Here is a 22300-nt window from a genome sequence, read left to right on the forward strand (position 1 = left end):
TAGGAATTAAACCAGAGACTCTGTGTCTATTAGAAGAAAAAGTAGGCTTTAATCTTCATCATGTGGGATGAGGCCCCAACTTTCTTAATAAGACTCCTATAGCACAAGAATTAAAACCAAGAATCAATAAATGGGATGGACTCAAACTAAAAAGTTTCACCTCACAGATTGTTTCTTCAAAGAAACAATCTGTGAGGTGAATAGAGAGTCTGCATCGTGGTGCTCTTCTTTACTGAATTCATTAAGTAGCCCCAGTGATCTTGTTTAGCTATTCCAATTTATTATTCACTGTGTTATTCAGTCCCTTAAGGATTCCACATTCTCTCTCTCTCAATCTGATCTATACTTGACCATATCTTTCACCTGCAACTATTCATAATTTGCCCATTTGTAATTTGATAGTGACCATAATTTATGTCCATTGAACCTTTAAAGATATAACCCCTAAACAGTTGCCTTTTAATTCCCAGGAAGCACCTATTGCCAGCCAAGATGTGTCACCAGAGTAGGTGATGTAATTACTGACTGACTGATGGAATAGGTCAACCAGTCATTTTCAAATACTTATCAAAAAATAGAGTTATTTTGGTACCCAGACTCCTTCTGTTCCAGAAGTTAAAAATAAAATAAGAATTCAATTAAAAGTATGCACACAATCCACCCAGAGTTGTGCCAAATCTTCTGAGAAACTACCCTACTTTCCAGCCTATCAGAACTGAAGTGTGCATATGCCAATAAAGAAAAGACCTGAGGATGCCAAAATACTTTAATTAAATAAGAGATATGTCATTGTATATGCAATATAGTCAAGATTGCTTTTAAAGCAGCATATCCTGTTCTTAAACTTCTTGTCCATATATTTCTGCAGAGGGATGACATCAACAGAATGTGATGAACTTAGCCATGTAATACCTTCCTCTCCACTTACCTCCTCCAAGGATGGTCAAGGTCAGGAAGTAGGGAGTCAGCAGTCACTTAACTTTTTACTCTATAGTACTCATTCCAGAATTGAGTAAACCTGGACCCATTCCAGAGTTCATTACAAGAAAAGCAAGTAAAAAAAGAAACTAATTGGTGTAAAATGAAGTCTAATGGTCTCATTCTCCAATTTTGCTGAAAACTCTAGAGAAACAATTTCCTTATAGATGGATAACTTTCAATTTTTTCACTGAATGAATTTTTTTTACTATATTCTGTTCAAAGTTTATGCCTAAAGGAATCTATTAAATTAGCTAATCCATTAATCCTGTTACTGTGTCATTTCTCATTCTTAGGATCCAGATGCTGAGAAGTGATGATGTAAGCAAGATGATGACAGCTTCTTTCTAGTTAGCATGCCCAGGACAGAGGTACTGCAATCAATTCACAGTCCAGTGAGTGCCCACCTGGGAGTGCTGAGGGGAAGGGAGAACATTGAAAGAGAAATCTAATCATCCTCAGTGAAGCTATCAGATGATCTTTAAATTCCCTTCCGAACCTGCAGTTCTGAGAGATTTCTCTAAGTTGTCCCTTCAGATATTCAACACAGCCAACAACTAGTCATCAAACATCTGCTTTATGCCATAAAATATGTTAGGCACTGCATGTACCACGTGGAGTATAACACACCCCTACTCTGAGAGTTGTTGAAGCATCATTTGTGCAATAAAAATTTAAAAATTAGCTCTCCACCTTTCCCTCCAAATTGTCTTCCCTGCATGCTCTCCTTCTTAGTCATTATACCCAATTAGCCCCATCAAAAATCTGGAAAGCATCAGTGTTGATTTTTCGTCAACCACCAATGAATCTCCAATGTATCCCCAAATCTGTCTAGTCCAAAGTACTTCTATTCTCCCCCCTCCTCTTATTATGAGTTAGCATCCACATATCAGAGAAAACATTTTGGTTTTGGTTCTTTGGGATTGTTTTATTTCACTTAGCATGATATTCTCCACTCCCATCCATTTACTGGCAGATGCCATAATTTCATTCTTCTTTATGGCTGAGTAATATTACATTGTGTGTGTGTGTGTGTGTGTGTGTGTATCACATTTTTTAATCTATTCATCTGTTGAAGGGCACCTAGTTTGGTTCCACAGTTTAGCTATTGTGAGTTGAGCTATTATATTGATATGGCTGCATCACTGTATTATGCTGACTTTAAGTCCTTTGGGTATAAACAAAGAAGTGGGATAGCTGGATCAAATGGTGGGTCCATTCCATGTTTTCTGAGGAATCTCCATACTGCTTTCCATAGTGGTTGCACCAATTTGTAGTTCCACCAGCAATGTATGAGTGTACCTTTTTTTTCCCATATCCTTGCCAACATTTATTGTTGTTTTTATTCTTGATGATTGCCATTATGACTATAGTGGGATGGAATCTCAGTGTAGTTTTGATTTGCAGTTCTCTAATTGCTAGAGATGTTGAGCATTTTTTCATAAATTTGTTGATCAATTGTATTTCTTCTGTGAAATACCTGTTCAGTTCCTTTGCCCATTTATTGATTGGGTTATTTGGTTTTTTTTTTTTTGGTGTTAAGATTTTTTAGTTCTTTATGTATCCTGGAGATTAATGCTGTATCTGAGGTATGTGTGGCAAATATTTTTTCCCATTCTATAGGTTCTCTCTTCACATTATTGGTTGTTTATTTTGCTGTGACCCCTTGAGATTTTTTTTTTCAAGACAGCTTTGATAACAGGAGCGAGCCTTGCCTGTCCCACCCACTTTGTTCCTTTTCAAGATGTGCCTACTTGCTCCTACTCAATGTTCCTGCCCTGATGGCTCTCCCCAAAGGCCAAGCAATCAGAGCTGCCTGATTTTGGCCTTTAAATCTCCAATATTTTTAGTTAAATAAACCTCTTTATTCATAAGTAGTCTGTGTCAGGTATTTCATGATCGTGACAAAATGCTGACAAATATACTCTACTTTCTTCATTCTCATGCCTATGCCTTGGTTTGAGGCTTTGGTATTTCCTGCCTGAATTTCTTCAACAGTCTCATAATTGGCCTACTGGCTTCTGCTGTCACTCCCCCATAACCCATCCTGTGCACAGGAGTGATCTCTTTAATGCCCAAATCTGTTCCACCTCTGCTTAAAATCCTTCAGTGATTTTGCAGTCTTTGGCATAAAGTCAAACAAGTTGGCTCAGCACAGAGGTCCTTTTTGATTCAACCACTTATGAATTCTCATTTTATCCCTCCCCATTATGGCTTTGTGCCCTGTGTCCCAGCCACAAGGACCTCCCTGCAGAGGTTAAGGACAAGGGTTCTGGCGGCAAGCCTTCTGAACGTGACCACCAGCTGCACTTCTTACGGGGTGGGTGGCTGTGCCACTGTTTGACACAGTGCTGTGAACAGCCTCCCCTGGAGCCATGGAACACAGCTGCTCCAGCGTGCCCTTGAGCAAGTTCATTCCCCTCTGCCTCTGTTTTCTCATCTAGAAAATGGGGATGATAGTTTTGCCTCCCTTACAGGGTTGTCAGAGAGTTAACACAGAGAGTTTCAGCTCAAGTGACAGCTCCGCTGACAAGCTTTACCTGAATTCTTCCTTCCACTGAATGAGACTGAGTTTGCCCTCTTGCTGAGCCCTATTCTTTGCAGAGTATCCCCCAGGACTTTTGGCATATTGCTTTGAAATTATTCTGGAATGTTTTACCTTGAAAAATTTTCAAACATATAGAAAAGTTGAAAGAAAAGTAAGATGAGCACCATCTGGATTTGGCAAGTTAATTATCACTTTGCCAATTTATGTGTTTGTGTGCACATAAATTGTTTGTTTTGGGTTTTTCCTTCTCAATCTTTGTCAGCCCAATTTTACAGAGCCCCAGCCAGAAATCTCAAGAGGTAGAAAGAAATTTCTCTCTGCTTCTCTCCCCTTATTCCTTTCCCTCTCCTCATATATTTATATTCACACCCACATACAAACATACATAGATCGATGTAGATATAGATAAATAGATATATGTATGTATGTATACATATATATGTATATATACACCTATTTACATTTTTAATTGGACCATTTTAATGCAAGTTGCAAATTTCAACATATGTCACCTTGTATTTCTCCTAAAAAGAATCAAGACATTCTTAAATATAAACATATTTTTGGCTATATTCAGCTTTTCCTACTTTTTTCAGAAGTTCCTTAATGCTTCTTCAAAGTCAAAGGAAATAATCAAGAATTTAATAGTGAACTCTCAATCAGAACAATCATGCAGAACCTTTTCCAGACACAAAGAGGTTTTCCCAGCTCCAGTCAAGACAACCTGGCCCTCATTCTTCTTCAGGATTAGCTTTCTATTTCAAAGAAGCTGGCATCTAGACAGGCAAATGGATCTTAATAATTCTGTGGCAAACGTGTTCATATTTTTGGTGGATATTCACTCAAATACCATAAAACTCAGAGAAATTTCTTGCTCTCCTTCATGATTTCTTCTTTTTTTTCTTCCACGTGGTAAATTATTTTCTGGGGAATCCTGTGTCTTCCGCATGGAGCTCATCTCCTGGTACAAGCTGGACTGCAGCATCTGCAGTGAATTAAGTGACTGGCGTCCATCTTTCACACCTTAATAAAATACAGCACACAATCTGATTGAAGTCACAGAGGAAAGCAAAGTTCCTGCCCATCTCACTCCAGAGCAGTGAAGGACACGTTCTTTGGATGTAGAACTTCTCATTAATCCTGATGGAGGTGAACATTTCATGTTGACAGCTGTGAAACATAAAGTTAGGCAGCAGAGAGTGGAGACCATGAACTGGTCATCCTTATTTGTCAACAAAACATAATAGAACACTCAGAATGTTAGCATGGAAGGCGATATATCTATGTGAGCCAGTGAACTGCTTTATAGAATAACTACTATTTTATGTCTGTGAAGGAGATCAAAATATGCCACTTTGACATAAGAATTATTTTGTGCTGAAGGCATTTGAGTTTATTAAATCCTCTATTTCCTAAAAGCAGCACCTCCCAAAAGAACTCATTTGTCATAAATCTCCCCGTAAGCAATTCTAGCCTTCCCTTCTAGAAGTCCACATCACACCCAACAATGTCTCAAATTATTGTATTTCTTATTTATTCTCTTTAGGGCCTATCTTTCCAGAGTCATTTTCTAATTTGTACATGCGCTTTCTCATCTTATCTTTCCCTACTAAGTTAGGTATTTACATCCCACATTTTAACCACTGCTTTGAGTTACTCTCATCACTGAGTGCTCATGTGTGTGTGTTGGGGTGGAGGGGGGGAATGCACATATTAACCACTTCTGTTTGTTTTTCTTTTGTCAATCTGTCTTTTCATCAAATAATTTTATGGAAACATAACCAGAGAACCTAGGAGGGTAGAAAGCAAAGGAATTTGTTTTCTCCTTAAAGCTGAAAGGAACCACTCTGATTGCCTAGTGGAGAGGCCACAGCCGGCACAGTGGAGCCAGAACTTTAACCCAACCTTGTAAGCTCAGGTTGTTTCTCCTACATGATCCCCTTTAGTATATACCAGGAATTATACTTGAAACAAGCAGTGGAATAGTAGCCAGAAGCCAGTGAAGTGCCTTAGAAAATGAAAACCATCATGGAAGTCAGTCATCTGCTTTGTTCTGTTTACAGTTACTTCACTCAGGGAGCAGAGAGCTGTGGCCATCTGGAGTAACACACGTTTTACATTTAATGTGAACAAATAGTGCAAACCAACCAAAGGGGTCTACTTGGACTGATTTGGGTTTTCCTTGCTTTTTTTTTTTAAAAAAAAGGATGTTATAAATTCTAGATATTTGTACATGAGTCAAACATTCAATAGAGTGCCTCATAAAATTTCACTTTCACAATGAATTTAAATAGCTCAGGGAAAAAGAAAGTCATATGAATTGAAAACTGCTAAAAGAGATGACAGATTGAGTGTAGGGTGAGGTTTTTCCAGGATCCAGTGCTGAATCCAGTGTTCATTCCAGGTACTCAAAAAGGTGTGTGGAGACTAGAAACATTGTCACGCTACATTTGCAGTATCATGCTCAGAGATGACACAGATTGGCTCAGGGACAGAGAAATAGATACATCTGAGAACAGACAGATATATCAAAAAGTGCTAGAAATAGAATGAAAAAAATAAAAAGAATCCTTGAAAATCGACTTACTTGTAAATAATGAAAGAAGGATTTAGTAGTAACAACAATAATAGTAAATAGACATAAAACCCTTCATAATGTTTCAGGGACCCCACGCATCCCTATATATTGTTCTTCTGGCTTTCTCTTTGCTCCAGCCAAATTTCTTTTAGTTCCTTGAATCTGTCCTGACTCTGGGAATTTGCACAGGCTCCTTTGTCTACAGAGAACAGTTTTCCCATCTCCCCACCCCTTTCATCTAAACATCATTACTTTCTCTTCAAGTCCCCGATGAAAGAACTGCTTCTTAAGGACACTTTCTCTGATTTCTTAAGAATAAATGAGATCCTCTGTTTATGTTCTTGTGGTTGCTTCTAGCTCTTCATAACAATTTTGGACATTTATGTTTCTTGTTCCATGCAACTTCTCCCTCCCTTGGGGTCAGAGACTTCATCTGTATCCCCAGTTTACAACACGTGCCTGGGATGGGAATATTCAGCAAGCACTTGTTGAGCAAAATACTGTTGAACAAAATAACATCTTGATTTTGTTTTCTGGTAATAAATTATTTTCATTTCACAGGGAAAGGGAGTGTGAGTTAAGAGCTCTCTGAAATCATCATAAATTATATCAAATTCTCATTTACATCAAATCATACAGAACATTAGAAAGTATTATAAATATTTTTTACATAGTCGTTTTAAATTTCTATTTTATATATTCATTCTAGCTTTCTTTTCCCTGTGAATTCTTTCATATCATTTTAATCAACTCAAAGAAAGCAACTAATTTGAATTTTTAATCCCTGTCTTTATTCATTCATTGACTGAAGCATTGGTTCAACTGTTCATTCATCTGCTCTCTCATGGGAGGTGGGGGAGGAGTTGTGCTTATCTTTGCCACTCTTGAGCCTAGATAAAAATAATGCAAGAGTGGAGAGCATGAGGAAGACTAAGAGAAAGCCAGGAATGTACAATAGTCCCATGCTGAATAGTCAACTTATTGACTAGAAGTGTCTCCCACATAATTCATTCCAAGGATAGTCCCATGCAAGAGACTTCTCCTCCTGGGGTCTTTATACTTAGAAGAGCTTTAACTCAGGCCACCCAAGGGATTGTGTGCCCTGAGGTCCATCAGGTCATACAGAAGTCCACAGCTGGGCTGGCACCTGTCAAGATGGCACTTCCAAAGCCTTAGAGAAGAATTGAGGGTGTGTGTCTGTGTGTGTTGTACACATATAAACACAATACAGGAAGTAAATACATTAATCATCATTATTGTAGGGAAAGTTTGATAAATTTATCATTGGCGTTTCTCATTTATAAATTATCATTCATATAATTACATTATTCTTGATTTTTTAACTCAGGAAAAAATTAAAAGCTCCTGTGATATCCCCATGATAAATGCCTTGTCCAGTTCAAAGCCTTTCAGTGCTCTACCAGTGTGAGCCAAGTGGCCCTGGAAGGAGAGAGAGGTATCCAGCAGAGGTAAGAGGTTTCTAGTTGAAATGGCCATGGGCCTGGCAATACCCAGTGGTATCCACTATTTGGTGGGTAGTTTTTCAGCAGACTGGATTAGTGAGTGAGGACAAAGCCTAGCAAAACTTAAGAGTTCATCTGGTCAAGAAAACTTTTCTTCTAGAAATATGCATTCTTTAAAATCCAGTTTCCCTTGGCTAAAACAGGCACTTCTCTTGAAGAAAGGCCTCTCTTTCTCCTAGCTTCCATGCACCATAGGCTCCATGGAGAAGGAAGGCTTCTGCCTTCACTGACTTTCCAGTGTTGTTTTCAATCAGTTCTGTGTCTACTAACTCACCTGTCCCTGTTTGTAAAAAGCCCATCTATTGACAAGATGAATCCCATGTCTGATGTCCATGAATGACCTCTGACTTCTGTGGAGATTTACCTTTCACCTTAGATTATCACTTACCCTGTATAACTAAATCTCACCAGGGCTGGTGCAGATGTAGGGGAGAATCAGGAAAAGCTGGAGAGACCTTCTCAGCGTTCTTTAGTCAGGATAAGAGTGCACACTGCAATACATGTGGAAAACCATTGCCTAGTTGGACAGAAGCCAGTCGTCCTTCCCTGCCAGACTGACAGCCTTGAAGGGCTGGGACTATTAGCTTTACTCCCATGTCCAGTGTTATGTGCTCTGTAAGCTTTTCTGCCAACAGACAGCTCAAAAAGAATGCCAAATGAATCACTCCGTGACCTATATTTTTAATCTTTTCTAGGTTTCATACCTTTGGAAAAAAAATAAGCATTTCACTGAGTGATTCTTAGTTTTTAATAAATAGTGAAGTGAAATGTCACTCCTGCATTCATTCAGGGCAATGAGCTCTTATATAAAAAATTGATTAAATGGCAATAAATTCATAAATATAGTTAACTTAATGAAATAATAAATAATAAATACCTGGGTGATTTAAATAATCAGCTGTTTATGTGTAAAAGAAATACAAGTGAGTTTCCTCCCCCCCATATTTTGGGTGTTCTGATGGATTGACCATACAAATGACCCCAGTTCTCTATTGATTTCTCATATCCACAACCTATATAATAAAGACTTTGCAGCAGTTCCCATCAAGGGACTGAGTCTATTTCCCTACTCATTAAATCTATCCCTGTCATGTGGGATGTGCTTGGACCAAGATAATGCAGTCTAAATAAGAATGTGTAATTTCTGAGTCTAAACTTTAAGTGGCCTTGTATACCTCTCTTTCTCTGTCTCTGCCTCTCTCCTGCCATTAGAAAAGAAAAAGCTGATTGAGACTGTGATATAATTAGAGACTGCATGGCCAACAGAGCTGACCAACAGAGGTTAATTGAGACCAGTCAGCCTCCAGCTCACCATCAGCTATTCACATATTCATTACAATTCAGTTGAGATCAGTCTAGATAAGCACAGAGATGCAGAACTGCCCAGCTGGCTCATGGAAAATACATTTTTATGAATGTATGCCATGAAATTTTGTGGCTTCTTGTACATAGCATAATCATATCAATCAATAACTAATATAGTTCAATAGTTTATAGGTAAGGACAGTCATTTTTAATCATTCATTATAATTTTCACTTAACCCATGAGCTGTTTTTCCTACAAAAGTGTAGTATACATCATTAAATGTTTTCTTTAGCAATATAAAAGTTATGAAGATGGATAAAAATCCAAATTTTAAGAGTTTAAGTGATTTCTGTAAAGCTACATAGATAGTGAACATCAAATCAAGACTTTCTAATTTCACTTTCAGTGAACAATTTTCTTTTAAATATTTTATTTAGACATTGATGGCCCTTTATTTATTTATATGCGGTGCTGAGAATTGAATCCAGTGCCTCACATATGCTAGGAAAGCGTTCTACCACTGAGCCACAACCCTAGCCCTGTAAGTTATAATTTTTAATCTTCATCTTACAGATGAGAAATTGGACTCAAAATAGTAAAAAAAATACTTGCCCAAGATCACATAAGTGGTAAGTGGCAAACATGGTATTCAAATTTCTGTGTTCTTGAGTCCATAAATTCTTAAATTTCTGTGTTCTCAGCCTTCTCTATATAACAGTATACATCACAGACTTACCCAATATGCAAAACAGCAAAAGAAAAAGAAGCCAAAAACAACACTAGGAGAAGTAATCAATAAATCATAACCAGGATGTAGTTGTTTAATTCTATTATTCCCATAAAAATATAGAATCTTTAGGTCCCTATCTTAGCATATGACTTCCTTTTGTGACAATTATGCTGTAAATACTTGTGAAATGGGGCTTGCTTGCTGTTGCTCTTGGAATCCTTCAACTGCCATTCAAATAAGCCTGGGACATTGCCCTGGAAAGTGAAGGATCAAGTGGATGGAAATCCCAGTTGTCCCAACTGTCCAAGACAAGGCTCTTTCAAACCAGCCAGTCCCAGAGGATCCCCATCATTGACTGGAAGCCCATGAGTAAACTCAGCCAAGCTCAATCAAGCCTGGCCCATATAAGAAGCATCCAGCTATACCAATCTACAGAATAATGATCTAATCAAGGGTTGTTATTTCAAACCATCCAGATTTGTTCCCCAGCAAAAGCCAATCAGTTCACATGAGCAGCATAGTACCTGCACATACACTGTCACGTCAATCATGTCAATCTTTCATAATTGGTGCACTAAGATCCAGAACTGTTAACAGGACAATGCTCACAGGATACGGTTAGCAGACGACACTGAAGAAACCTTATGAGTCTGCTATTCTCCTAGCTTTATAACAATAGAATCTGTTATGCTGCTGTGTTGTGTAGTTAGACAAATCCTGTCCTATCAATATTTAATATCCTGACTCTTCTTCCCTCCTGTGTCCTCTGATCAAGTCACAACAATGAGCATTTCCTCTCTCCTTTCAGCTGGGAGCCATCTGTAGCCAAACATGATTATTTTGATCCTTACCACATTGAGTCTGTAGAATATTATGAATCTGTCGAAATTATCTTAGGCCACACTTCAGAAAACTTTTTTAGAAATTTTTAAGTTCCTGATTCAGTGGTTTCACTCAGATGTCCTAGGGAGGGCATTTTCATTCTCCATAATAACTGATTGCTGACGTCCCTTATCCCAAACTATCTACACATGAGTCTCTCTGTCCCAATAAACTGAAAATTCTTCAAAATCACAGACCATATCTTATGCTTCTTTGAAATTTCCATGCTTAGTGCAAAGCCTGACATAAAAGTTCTTAATATGTTATGTGAAATTAATGAATAAATCAATAAACCATGTGCTTTGGAAAGGCCTAGATTCATATTGATTCACTAATAGACAACAATACAAGAGTGTTGTATTCTTTTTTGGATAGCAGGCTTCTGCTTTTTGAGCCACTTTGCATAATCAAGGGTTTTCCTTTGTCTAACAAGATTTAGCCTTGAGTCACTTTGATTTGCAGAGTCTCAGTGTATATCTAATAAAATCAAATGTAGATTTTTTTCTTCATTATTTCTACAAAAATAAAGATTAAGGATTAAGGGACAATGAATCAGGAGAAACATCTTTAGAATTCTAGGCATAGGGAAAGCTGTTGTTATTGTAAGGAGCTGGCTTTAATATTGCCTTCTCTAGGAAGCCACCACTTACCATTCCACTTAAAACTATAACTTTCCACAACATATGACAGCCAAATCCTGCTCTATTTTTGAAAGCATAGATGACCTTCAAATATAACTTGATAATACTTGGAAGATAGCAGGTGCTCAATGAACACTTGTTGAATCAAGGAATATATCCATGGATATTGTGGGGTAGGCAGAATCTTAGACCATCTTCAAGATTCTCATCTTCTGACACACACACCTATATAATTACCTCACTGAAGTGAGAGCAGGACCTGTGAATGTGATGAAATATTGATCCCTACACCTATGATTAGGTTAGGATGTGTGACAAACAAAAGAGAAGAGTTCACAGATGTGATTAAGGTCCCTAAGTTAATCAAGAAACAATATCTTGGGTGGGCCTGACTTGATCAGGAACTAATTTCTACCAACAACAACGAGTTCAGAAAAGCAGCTGGTGTCTCGGGAAGGACTGCAGTCCCTGCTGACACCTTGGCTACCATCAAGTAGAGTAGAAGATCAAATCTAAGTTTTTATTGACTCCTGATCTACAAAAACTATTAGATAATAAATATATGCTGTTTTAAGCTGTTGTGCAATAATGGAACACTTATACACAGATAAACTTACTTGTGTTGAAGAAAGGGGCAGGAGGAACCATGTAACCCATGGAGTTTTTCTCCAGGATAAGAAATAAAACCTCTACTTGGCCTCTGATATCTCTTCTACAATATCAAATATGATGTTGCAGGCCATCTGTGCCAAAGGCCATTACCTCCACACTGCCTCTGCAGCCCTCTAAAAATTTAAATTTGTGTAGCTCAGAGGATATTTAAGGGATGTCCTGCCTTCAGATATGGATGTGAATTTGGAAGGATCTGGAACTTTACTTTGTGGCTGAGTGCCCCTTTCCTGTGTCACCTAAAGACCCTGTCCTATCCCATCTCAGTCTCCTCCATCTCTATGCCTGCAGTCTCTTACAACAAGTAGTTGGACATTGTCCCAAAACACAACACTGAGGCAGGAGCTTATCCCCAGAGATCTGGGCTCAGCTGTCAGGAGTCTGGGCTTAGACAACAAATTGGCAACAGCCTCTCTGCCTCACCACTGATATCAAAAAGGCAACCAGGGTCTGGGGACAAGGGCTGGCTCCTATCTAGCGACAATGCTGAGGCAAGAAGCTGCTTCATGTGGGTGGACAGGGTTTCTTCTTAGCTCAAGCAAGGAGAGGGAAGTCCACCCTCGGAGGGGCCTGTCACACAGTAGGTGCTTAGTAACCATTCATGTCAACTTCACAGTAAAGCCCTGAGACAGGTGCTGGCACGACCTGGGTTTACACATGAGAACACTGAGTCCCAGAGACATGAATTGGCCACAGCCACACTTTGGGGGAGGTACAGAATACAGACACCAATCACCTGCCCCCCGATTTTGGAACTTATTCTAGAGTTCTAACAAGTTCCTCTCACAGACTGGAACTGAGGCCTAGAAGAACGAGAGGAGGTCTTCTCTGAGCTCCTTGAACCCTAAGCTTCTCAGAGCCAGATCCTTGTCCTGGTGGTCACTTCCCCACAGCAGTCCCTGCCCTAAGAATCAGGATGACCCTGGGGGATGTCCTTCCCCTCTCTATGGGGACTTCCTCATCTGTGAACTGCAGTGCTGGCCCAGTAGATACTTATTTAATAGTCATTGGAGAACTGGAGTTGGTAAGATAAGAAGAAGAATAGTGAAATAGAGGATAGCTATATTGCTCTGTGATGGTCTGTGCATAAACGTTTTTCTTAGAAGTTCCCTGGGATGATCTAAAGTACTTAAAGATTGTCTCTGATTTGGAATTCAAAGGTTGCTCCTTCTTTGACCTTTATAAGAAATCAAGCCTGCCAGTATGATATCATTTTGGTAGACTTGCTGTGGGCTTGTGGGGATCACAAAAAGGGGATTATTTTAAGGTGGCTATCTCCTATCTCATGAGCTTCAGCCTTACTGATGTTTCTTTCAGACCCTTCCACTCACCAGCTTCTGAAAACCCATACTCCCACTGTGGAATGCTTGGTGTATGCTGAAGTCCCCTATAACTATAACTCAGCCAGTCCCATCCCATCTTCAGCCCGGAGATCCTTCTATTACAGGGGGAGTCACATAGGTTCTCAGGGACTTCCTGGGTGTGTCTCTGTCTTGGTGTATTTGTAGGTCATTTTCAATACAAAACCTCCAGGCCTTCTACTTCTTCCCTTTCTCCCTTCCTCCACTTAGGCAATTTTTAATCCTCATTTTATCTCATTGAGATCTCTTTCTGTTTTACCAATCCATTCATCCCCCCACCTGGATTTACTTGATAAATGATTTCTTCATCAACACTCCAAGACCTGTAATTCCCTCATTCTCTTGCTTTTATATAGCATCACCCAATAAGCTACCTATTCTGTTGTTTGGGGCATGAAGTGGTAAAACTCCCAAAGTCTAGCTTCTACTAGCCATTTGCTTATATTGTGCTACTATTAATAATTTTTTAAAAATTTTTATAGTTGGTTGTTCAAAACATTACATAGTTCTTGATATATCATATTTCACACTTTGATTCAAGTGGGTTATGAACTCCCATTTTTACCCTGTATACAGATTGAAGAATCACATTGGTTACACTTCTATTGATTTACATATTGACATACTCATGTCTGTTGTATTCTGCTGCCTTTCCTATCCTCTACTATCCCCCCTCCCCTCCCCTCCCCTCCCCTCTTCTCTCTCTACCCATCTACTGTAATTCATTTCTCCCCCCTGTATTTTTTCCCTTTCCCCTCACTTCCTCTTGTATGTAATTTTGTATACCCCTGAGGGTCTCCTTCCATTTCCATACAATTTCCCTTCTCTCTCCCTATCCCTCCCACCTCTCATCCCTGTTTAATGTTAATCTTCTTCTCATGCTCTTCATCCCTACTCTGTTCTTAGTTACTCTCCTTATATCAAGAAGACATTTGGCATTTGTTTTTTAGGGATTGGCTAGCTTTACTTAGCATAATCTGCTCTAATGCCATCCATTTCCCTGCAAATTCTATGATTTTGTCATTTTTTAATGCAGAGTAATACTCCATTGTGTATAAATGCCATATTTTTTTTTTATCCATTCGTCTATTGAAGGGCATCTAGGTTGGTTCCACAGTCTTGCTATTCTGAATTGTGCTGCTATGAACATCGATGTAGCAGGGTCCCTGTAGCATGCTCTTTTTAGGTCTTTAGGGAATAGACCTAGAAGGGGAATAGCTGGGTCAAATGGTGGTTCCATTCCCAGCTTTCCAAGAAATCTCCATACTGCTTTCCAAATTGGCTGCACCAATTTGCAGTCCCACCAGCAATGTACAAGTGTACCCTTTCCCCCACATCCTTGCCAGCACTTGTTGTTGTTTGACTTCCTAATGGCTGCCAATCTTACTGGAGTGAGATGGGATCTTAGGGTGGTTTTGATTTGCATTTCTCTGACTGCTAGAGATGGTGAGCATTTTTTCATGTACTTGTTGATTGATTGTATGTCCTCCTCTGAGAAGTGTCTGTTCAGGTCCTTGGCCCATTTGTTAATTGGGTTATTTGTTATCTTATTGTCTAATTTTTTGAGTTCTTTGTATACTCTGGATATTAGGGCTCTATCTGAAGTGTGAGGAGTAAAGATTTGTTCCCAGGATGTAGGCTCCCTATTTACCTCTCTTATTGTTTCTTTTGCTGAGAAAAAACTTTTTAGTTTGAGTAAGTCCCATTTGTTGATTCTAGTTATTAACTCTTGTGCTATGGGTGTCCTATTGAGGAATTTGGAGCCCGACCCCACAGTATGTAGATCTTAGCCAACTTTTTCTTCTATCAGATGCTGTGTCTCTGATTTGATATCAAGCTCTTTGATCCATTTTGAGTTAACTTTTGTGCATGGCAAGAGAAAGGGATTCAGTTTATTTTGTTGCATATGGATTTCCAGTTTTCCCAGCACCATTTGTTGAAGATGCTATCCTTCCTCCATTGCATGTTTTTAGCCCCTTTATCAAATATAAGATAGTTGTAGTTTTGTGGATTGGTTTCTGTGTCCTCTATTCTGTACCATTGGTCCACCCGCCTGTTTTGGTACCAATACCATGCTGTTTTTGTTACTATTGCTCTGTAGTATAGTTTGAAGTCTGGTATCACTATACCGCCTGATTCACACTTCCTGCTAAGCATTGTATTTGCTATTCTGGGTCTTTTATTTTTCCATATGAATTTCATGATTGCTTTCTCTATTTCTACAAGAAATGCCTTTGGGATTTTGATTGGCATTGCATTAAACCTATAGAGAACTTTTGGTAATATCGCCATTTTGATAATGTTAGTTCTGCCTATCCATGAACAGGGTATATTTTTCCATCTTCTAAGATCTTCTATTTCTCTCTTTAGGGTTCTGTAGTTTTCACTGTATAAATCTTTCACCTCTTTTGTTAGGTTGAGTCCCAAGTATTTTATTTTTATTTTTTTTTTGAGGATATTGTGAATGGAGTAGTTGTCCTCATTTCCATTTCAGAGGATTTGTGGCTGATATACAGGAATGCCTTTGATTTATGCGTGTTGATTTTATATCCTGCCACTTTGCTGAATTCATTTATTAGCTCTAATAGTTTCTTTGTAGACCCTTTTGGGTCTACTAGGTATAGAATCATGTCATCTGCATATAGTGATAATTTGAGTTCTTCTTTTCCTATTTTTATGCCTTTAATTTCTTTCATCTGTCTAATTGCTCTGGCCAGTGTTTCGAGAACTATGTTGAACAGAAGTGGTGAGAGAGGGCATCCCTGTCTTGTTCCAGATTTTAGAGGGAATGCCTTCAATTTTTCTCCATTCAGAATGATGCTAGCCTGAGGCTTAGCATAGATTGCTTTTACAATATTGAGGTATGATCCTGTTATCCCTAGTTTTTCAAGAGTTTTGAACATAAAGGGATGCTGTACTTTGTCGAATGCTTTTTCTGTATCTATCGAGATGATCATATGGTTCTTATTTTTAAGTCTATTGATGTGGTGAATAACATTTATTGATTTCCATATATTGAACCAGCCTTGCATCCCAGGGATGAATCCTACTTGATCATGGTGCACAATTTTTTTGATATGTTTTTGTATCTGATTCGCCAGAATTTTATTGAGGATTTTTGCGTCAAGGTTCATTAGAGATATTGGTCTGTAGTTTTCTTTCTTTGAAGTGTCTTTGTCTGGTTTAGGAATCAGGGAGATGTTGGCCTTGTGGAATGAATTTGGAATTTCTCCCTCTTTTTCTATTTCCTGAAATAGCTTGAAAAGTATTGGTATTAGTTCCTCTTTAAAGGTTTTATAAAACTCTTCTGTATACCCATCCGGTCCTGGGCTTTTCTTACTTGGTAGTCTTTTGATGGCTTCTTCTATTTCCTCAATTGCTATTGGTCTGTTTAGGTTGCCTATATCCTCCTGACTCAATCAGGGCAGATCATATGACTTAAGAAATTTATCCATGCCTTCACTATCTTCTATTTTATTGGAGTATAAGGATTCAAAATAATTTCTGATTATCTTCTGTATTTCTGAAGTGTCTGTTGTGATATTGCCTTTTTCTTCATCCCGTATGCTAGTAATTTGAGTTCTCTTTCTTCTTCTCTTCATTAGCATGGCTAAGGGTCTGTTGATTTTATTTATTTTTTCAAAGAACCAACTTTTAGTTTTGTCAATTTTTTCAATTGTTTCTTTTGTTTCGATTTCATTAATTTCAGCTCTGATTTTAATTATTTCTTGCCTTCTACTTCTTTTGCTATTGTTTTGCTCTTCTTTTTCTAGGATTTTGAGATGAAGTATGAGATCATTTATTTGTTGGTTTTTTCTTTTTTTAAGGAATGAACTCCAAGCAATGAATTTTCCTCTTAGAACTGCTTTCAATGTGTCCTATAGATTCCGATATGTTGTGTCTGTGTTTCATTTATCTCTAAGAATTTTTTTAATTTCCTCCTTGATGTCTTCTATAACCCATTGATCATTCAGTAACCTATTGTTCATTCTCCAAGTGATGCATGATTTTTCCTTCATTCTTTTATCGTTGATTTTCAGTTTCATTCCATTATGATCAGATAAGATGCATGGTATTATCTCTACTCCTTTATATTGTCTAAGAGTTGCCCTGTGACATAATATATGATCTATTTTTGAGAAGGATCCATGTGCTGCTGAGATAAAAGTGTAACTGCTTAATGTTGGGTGGTATATTCTATATATGTCAATTAAGTCTAGGTTATTAATTGTGTTATTGAGTTCTATAGTTTCCTTATTCAACTTTTGTTTGGAAGATCTGTCCAGTGGTGAGAGAGGTGTGTTGAAGTCTCCCATGATTATTGTATGGTGGTCTATTAGACTCTTGAACTTGAGAAGAGTTTGTTTGATGAACATAGATGCACCATTGTTTGGGGCATATATATTATGATTGTTATGTCTTGTTGGTGTATGGTTCCCTTGAGCAGTGTGTAGTGTCCCTCTTTATCCCTTTTGATTAACTTTGGCTTGAAATCTATTTTATTTGATATGAGTATGGACACTCCTGCTTGATTCTGAAGTCCATATGAGTGATATGATTTTTCCCAACCTTTCACCTTCAGTCTATGTATGTCTTTTCCTATCAAATGTGTCTCCTGAAGGCAGCATATTGTTGGGTCTTGTTTTGTGATCCATTCTCCTAGCCTGTGTCTCTTAATTGGTGAGTTTATTCCATTAACATTTAGGGTTATTATTGAGATATGGGTTGTTTTCCAGCCATATTTGTTTATTTATGTTACTAAACATGGTTTGTTTTCCTCTTTGATTATTTCCCCCCGTTTACTGTCCTAAACCCCAATGTTGGTTTTCATTGTTATTTTCCATTTCCTCTTCCTGTAATGTTTTGCCGAGGATTTTTTGGAGAGATGGTTTTCTAGCTGCAAATTCTTTTTACTTTTTTTTATCGTGGAAGGTTTTAATTTCATCTTCCATCCTGAAGCTTAATTTCGCTGGATACACGATTCTTGGTTGGAACCCATTTTCTTTCAGTGTTTGAAATATGTTATTCCAGGATTTTCTAGCTTTCAGAGTCTGTGTTGAAAGATCAGCTGTTATCCTGATTGGTTTACCCCTAAATGTAATCTGCTTCCTTTCTCTTGTAGCTTTTAAAATTCTCTCCTTATTCTGTATGTTGGGCATCTTCATTATAATGTGTCTAGGTGTGGATCTCTTATGATTTTGCACATTTGGCGTCCTGTAGGCTTCTAGAATTTGGGATTCTGTCTCATTCTTCAAGTTTGGGAAGTTTTTTCGTATTATTTCATTGAATAGATTGCTCATTCCTTTGGTTTGGACCTCTATACCTTCCTGTATCCCAATGACTCTTAAGTTTGGTCTCTTTATGTTATCCCATATTTCTTGGATGTTCTGCTCATGGTTTCTTAACAGCCTTGCTGAGCTGTCTATATTCTTTTCAAGTTGAAATACTTTGTCTTCATTGTCTGATGTTCTATCTTCTAAGTGTTCTACTCTGCTGGTAGTATTCTCATTTGAGTTTTTAAGTTGGTTTATTTCTTCCTGCATTTCTAGGATTTCTGTTTGTTTTTTATAACCTCTATCTCCCTGTATAGTTGATCTTTTGCTTCTTGGATTTGTTTATGTAATTCATTGTCGAAGTGATCTTTCATTGTCTGATTTTGCTGTCTAATGTCTTCCTTGAGACTCCAGATCATCTGAAGCATGTAAATCCTGAATTCTTTATCTGACATTCCATCTGCTGCAGCTATTACCTCTTCTAAAGTTGAGTTGACCTGCGTTGCTTGTGGTCCTTTCTTTCATTGTCTTTTCATACTGCTCGAGTTTCTTTCTGCTTGTTGAAACTGTTGTGTTATTGAATTTTCCCCCTATATATTTATATTGCTCTTGTATAGTTGAAAAGTCTCCCTTGCAGGGGCGGGTGGCGGCTGTCCTCCTCCTCCAATTGGGGTGATCTGTCTACCACGTTGACGGGCTGCTGGGCCTGTTCTGCCGATTGGTCGCAGGTCTGCCTACCTTGCAGGCGCGGGCGGCGGCTCTGCTCTGCCCTTACTCCAATTGGGGTGACGTGTCTACCACGCCAGCGGGTCTCTGGGCCTGTTCCGGATGTGGGAGGCGGCTCTGCTCTGCCCCTACTCCAATTGGGGTGACGTGTCTACCATGCCGGTGGGTTGCTGGGACTGTCACTATTATTAATTAATGCTAAACACTTTCCTTATCAAGAACTTTGGATTCTGTAATTTAATACAACAGGACATGAGATAAATATTACTATTAGTCCTATTTTGTAGATGTTGAAAATGAGATTTGTCAAGAACTACATAGCTACTGATGAGTTTGAGCCTTGGTCTGTCTGACTATAGAGTCCCCATGCTAAGGAACTATTGTTTTCCACCTTGCAGGAGAAAAACTCTTGGCTTTACTAACTCCATTTTTTGATTCACCTGTGATAACACATTTTTTCCTCCTTCCATCTTGTTTCAAAAACAAGCTACCCCTCTACACCTATGGTTAATTCCTTCCCTAAAGGGCTATTACTTAGTTTTCACATACCTGCCAAGGTCATAATGCCATTCCATTTCAACAATTTCTTCTCTTTGTATGTTTAATTTATTCCTCATTACTAGTTCTTTCTTTTTTGCAACTTAAAAATAAACTCAGATGGCTACTAGGCATAGAATCTCCTGGATATCTTGTGGACCCTTCAAATACAATCTGTCCAAAACAGAATTCATCAGATGCAATGTCCCCATCCCACATCCACCTGCCCCATACCTGTCCTTACTCCTATGTACTCACCTATGAATTTGTAAGCATATTTGATTTTAAGATCTTTTCTCAAGCAAAAGCTTACATAAATTACTATGAAATATCATTATAAATTATATCTAAATATTGCTTTTTCTATTAATGGTACACAAAGCATCATGCTGACAACATAAACCATATCAGGTAGACAACTGTAAACTTAATGATTACTAATTGAAAAGAGCTCACATATCAGTTCTCTATACCTTGCTAATCTGTGGTCATTATGAAATCATCTCAAATTAGTAGCAACATTTGCCGTGTCTAAACAAAACCAATATTAGTATGAAGGAAGAGTTTTAAAGATAAAAATTGTGCTTCAGTGTAGTAATATACATCAAGGCACACTGAGCAGAAACATGAAATTTGTGTTATTTCTAGGCTATGAACTCTGTGATGGTCAGAAGCTTACATATTTTGCTCTGCTCTACATTTCCAGCACCTAATATAGAGCCAAGAGCATATTTAGTGGTCAATACATATTCATCAAATTCATAGATGAATGGGAGAACTTTATGTAATGGTTAGGATAGATTAACCTCCATGACAAACAGAAGCTTGTTAGTACTTATTTTTCACTCATGTACCAATACTGGGCAAGTGAAATCCTCCTCTACATAGTCACTCAGGGATCTAGGTTATTGGAGATTTTAGCACCTTCACCTTATGGCTTTGATTAATGCCCCAGAGGTTGTCTCCATTTCCACCATCCAGAAGAGGAAACAGCACATGGAAGAATGCCTCATGGAGTTCAGGGGACAGGCCTGAGATCAGTGCACATCACCTCCACTCACATTCCAATAGCCAGAATTCAACCATGGGGCTGCAGCCTACTGTAAAAGAAACTAAGATAGGTTGTCTAGCTTTGCCCAGAAAGAGGAGATGAGGGAATTTCACAAGAAATTAGTAGCCTCCATTTCATGCAATGCCTTACATACACCTTTGAGCAGGTGGCAACCAGACTCCATTTTATCTCCTGAAAACAACATATTTTTGTCCACATTAAAAAAAAATGGCCACACCATTCTCTTTTCTGATTGTATAAAAAAAATGTGTAGGGATCCAGCTTGATATGAATTTGGAAGTATTTTTTTAGGACATTGGGAATGGGGTAGTTTTCCTCATTTCCCTTTCAGAAGATATGTCACTGATATATAGGAATGCCATTGATTTATGGGTGTTGATTTTATATCTTGCCACTTTGGTGAATTCATTTACTAGTTCTAGAAGTTTCTTGGTAGAACCTTTTGAGTCTGCTAGGTATAGGATCTTATCATCAGCAAATAATGCTAGTTTAAGTTCTTCTTTTCCTATAGTTATACCTTTAATTTCTTTCATCTGTTTAATTGCTCTGGCTAGTGCTTCAAGAACTATGTTGAATAGAACTATGTTGAGAGAGGGCATCCCTGTCTTGTTCAAGATTTTAGAGGAAATGCCTTCAATTTTTCTCCACTTAGAATGATGCTGGCCTGAGGTTTAGCATAGATAGCTTTTACAATGTTGAGGTAAGTTTCTGTTATCCCTAGTTTTTCTAGTGTTTTGAACATAAAGCAGTGCTGTATTTTGTCAAATGCTTTTCTGCATCTATCGAGATGATCATATGGTTCTTATCTTTAAGTCTATTGATGTGGTGAATTACATTTATTGATTTCCGCATGTTGTACCAGCCTTGCATCCCAGGGATGAATCCCACTTGATCATGGTGCATGATCTTTTTGATATGTTTTTATATCCGATTTGCCAGAATTTTATTGATGATTTTTGCATCTATATTTATTAGAGATATTGGTCTGAAGTTTTCTTTCTTGGAAGTATCTTTGTCTGGTTTTGGAAACAGGGTGATGTGGAATTTAAGGAGCCAAGAGTACTTGATGATATGTCTAACAGTTAGCATTTTAACCTTATAAATTAATCAGATGTGTAACAAACACAATTACTTATAAATATGAGTAATCACTTGTCAAATCTACTTTGATTATTTTACCAAAATATCAGATAACTATATTAAACAGTATTAGCCATTTCCTTCATGTTGGAGAAAATTTCTAGACCAAGGGATATTAGACATTATATAGACATCAACATTTTATTAGTTCTTTGACTTCCTAGAGAGTCTTGTGAGTTAAGTTTAATTTTAAAGACATCTTTACTTTTATCTGTTTACCCAATTAAAATTGAACCATTTTAAATCATGTAAATTAAAGATATTTAGATCCATTTTTTTAATTTTATGAGCTCTCCTTATATATCTGCCAATTTTCATATGCACATATAGACATAC

Source organism: Urocitellus parryii, chromosome 4, assembly GCF_045843805.1.
Source record: "Urocitellus parryii isolate mUroPar1 chromosome 4, mUroPar1.hap1, whole genome shotgun sequence".
In the NCBI taxonomy this organism is placed as follows: Eukaryota; Metazoa; Chordata; class Mammalia; order Rodentia; family Sciuridae; genus Urocitellus; species Urocitellus parryii.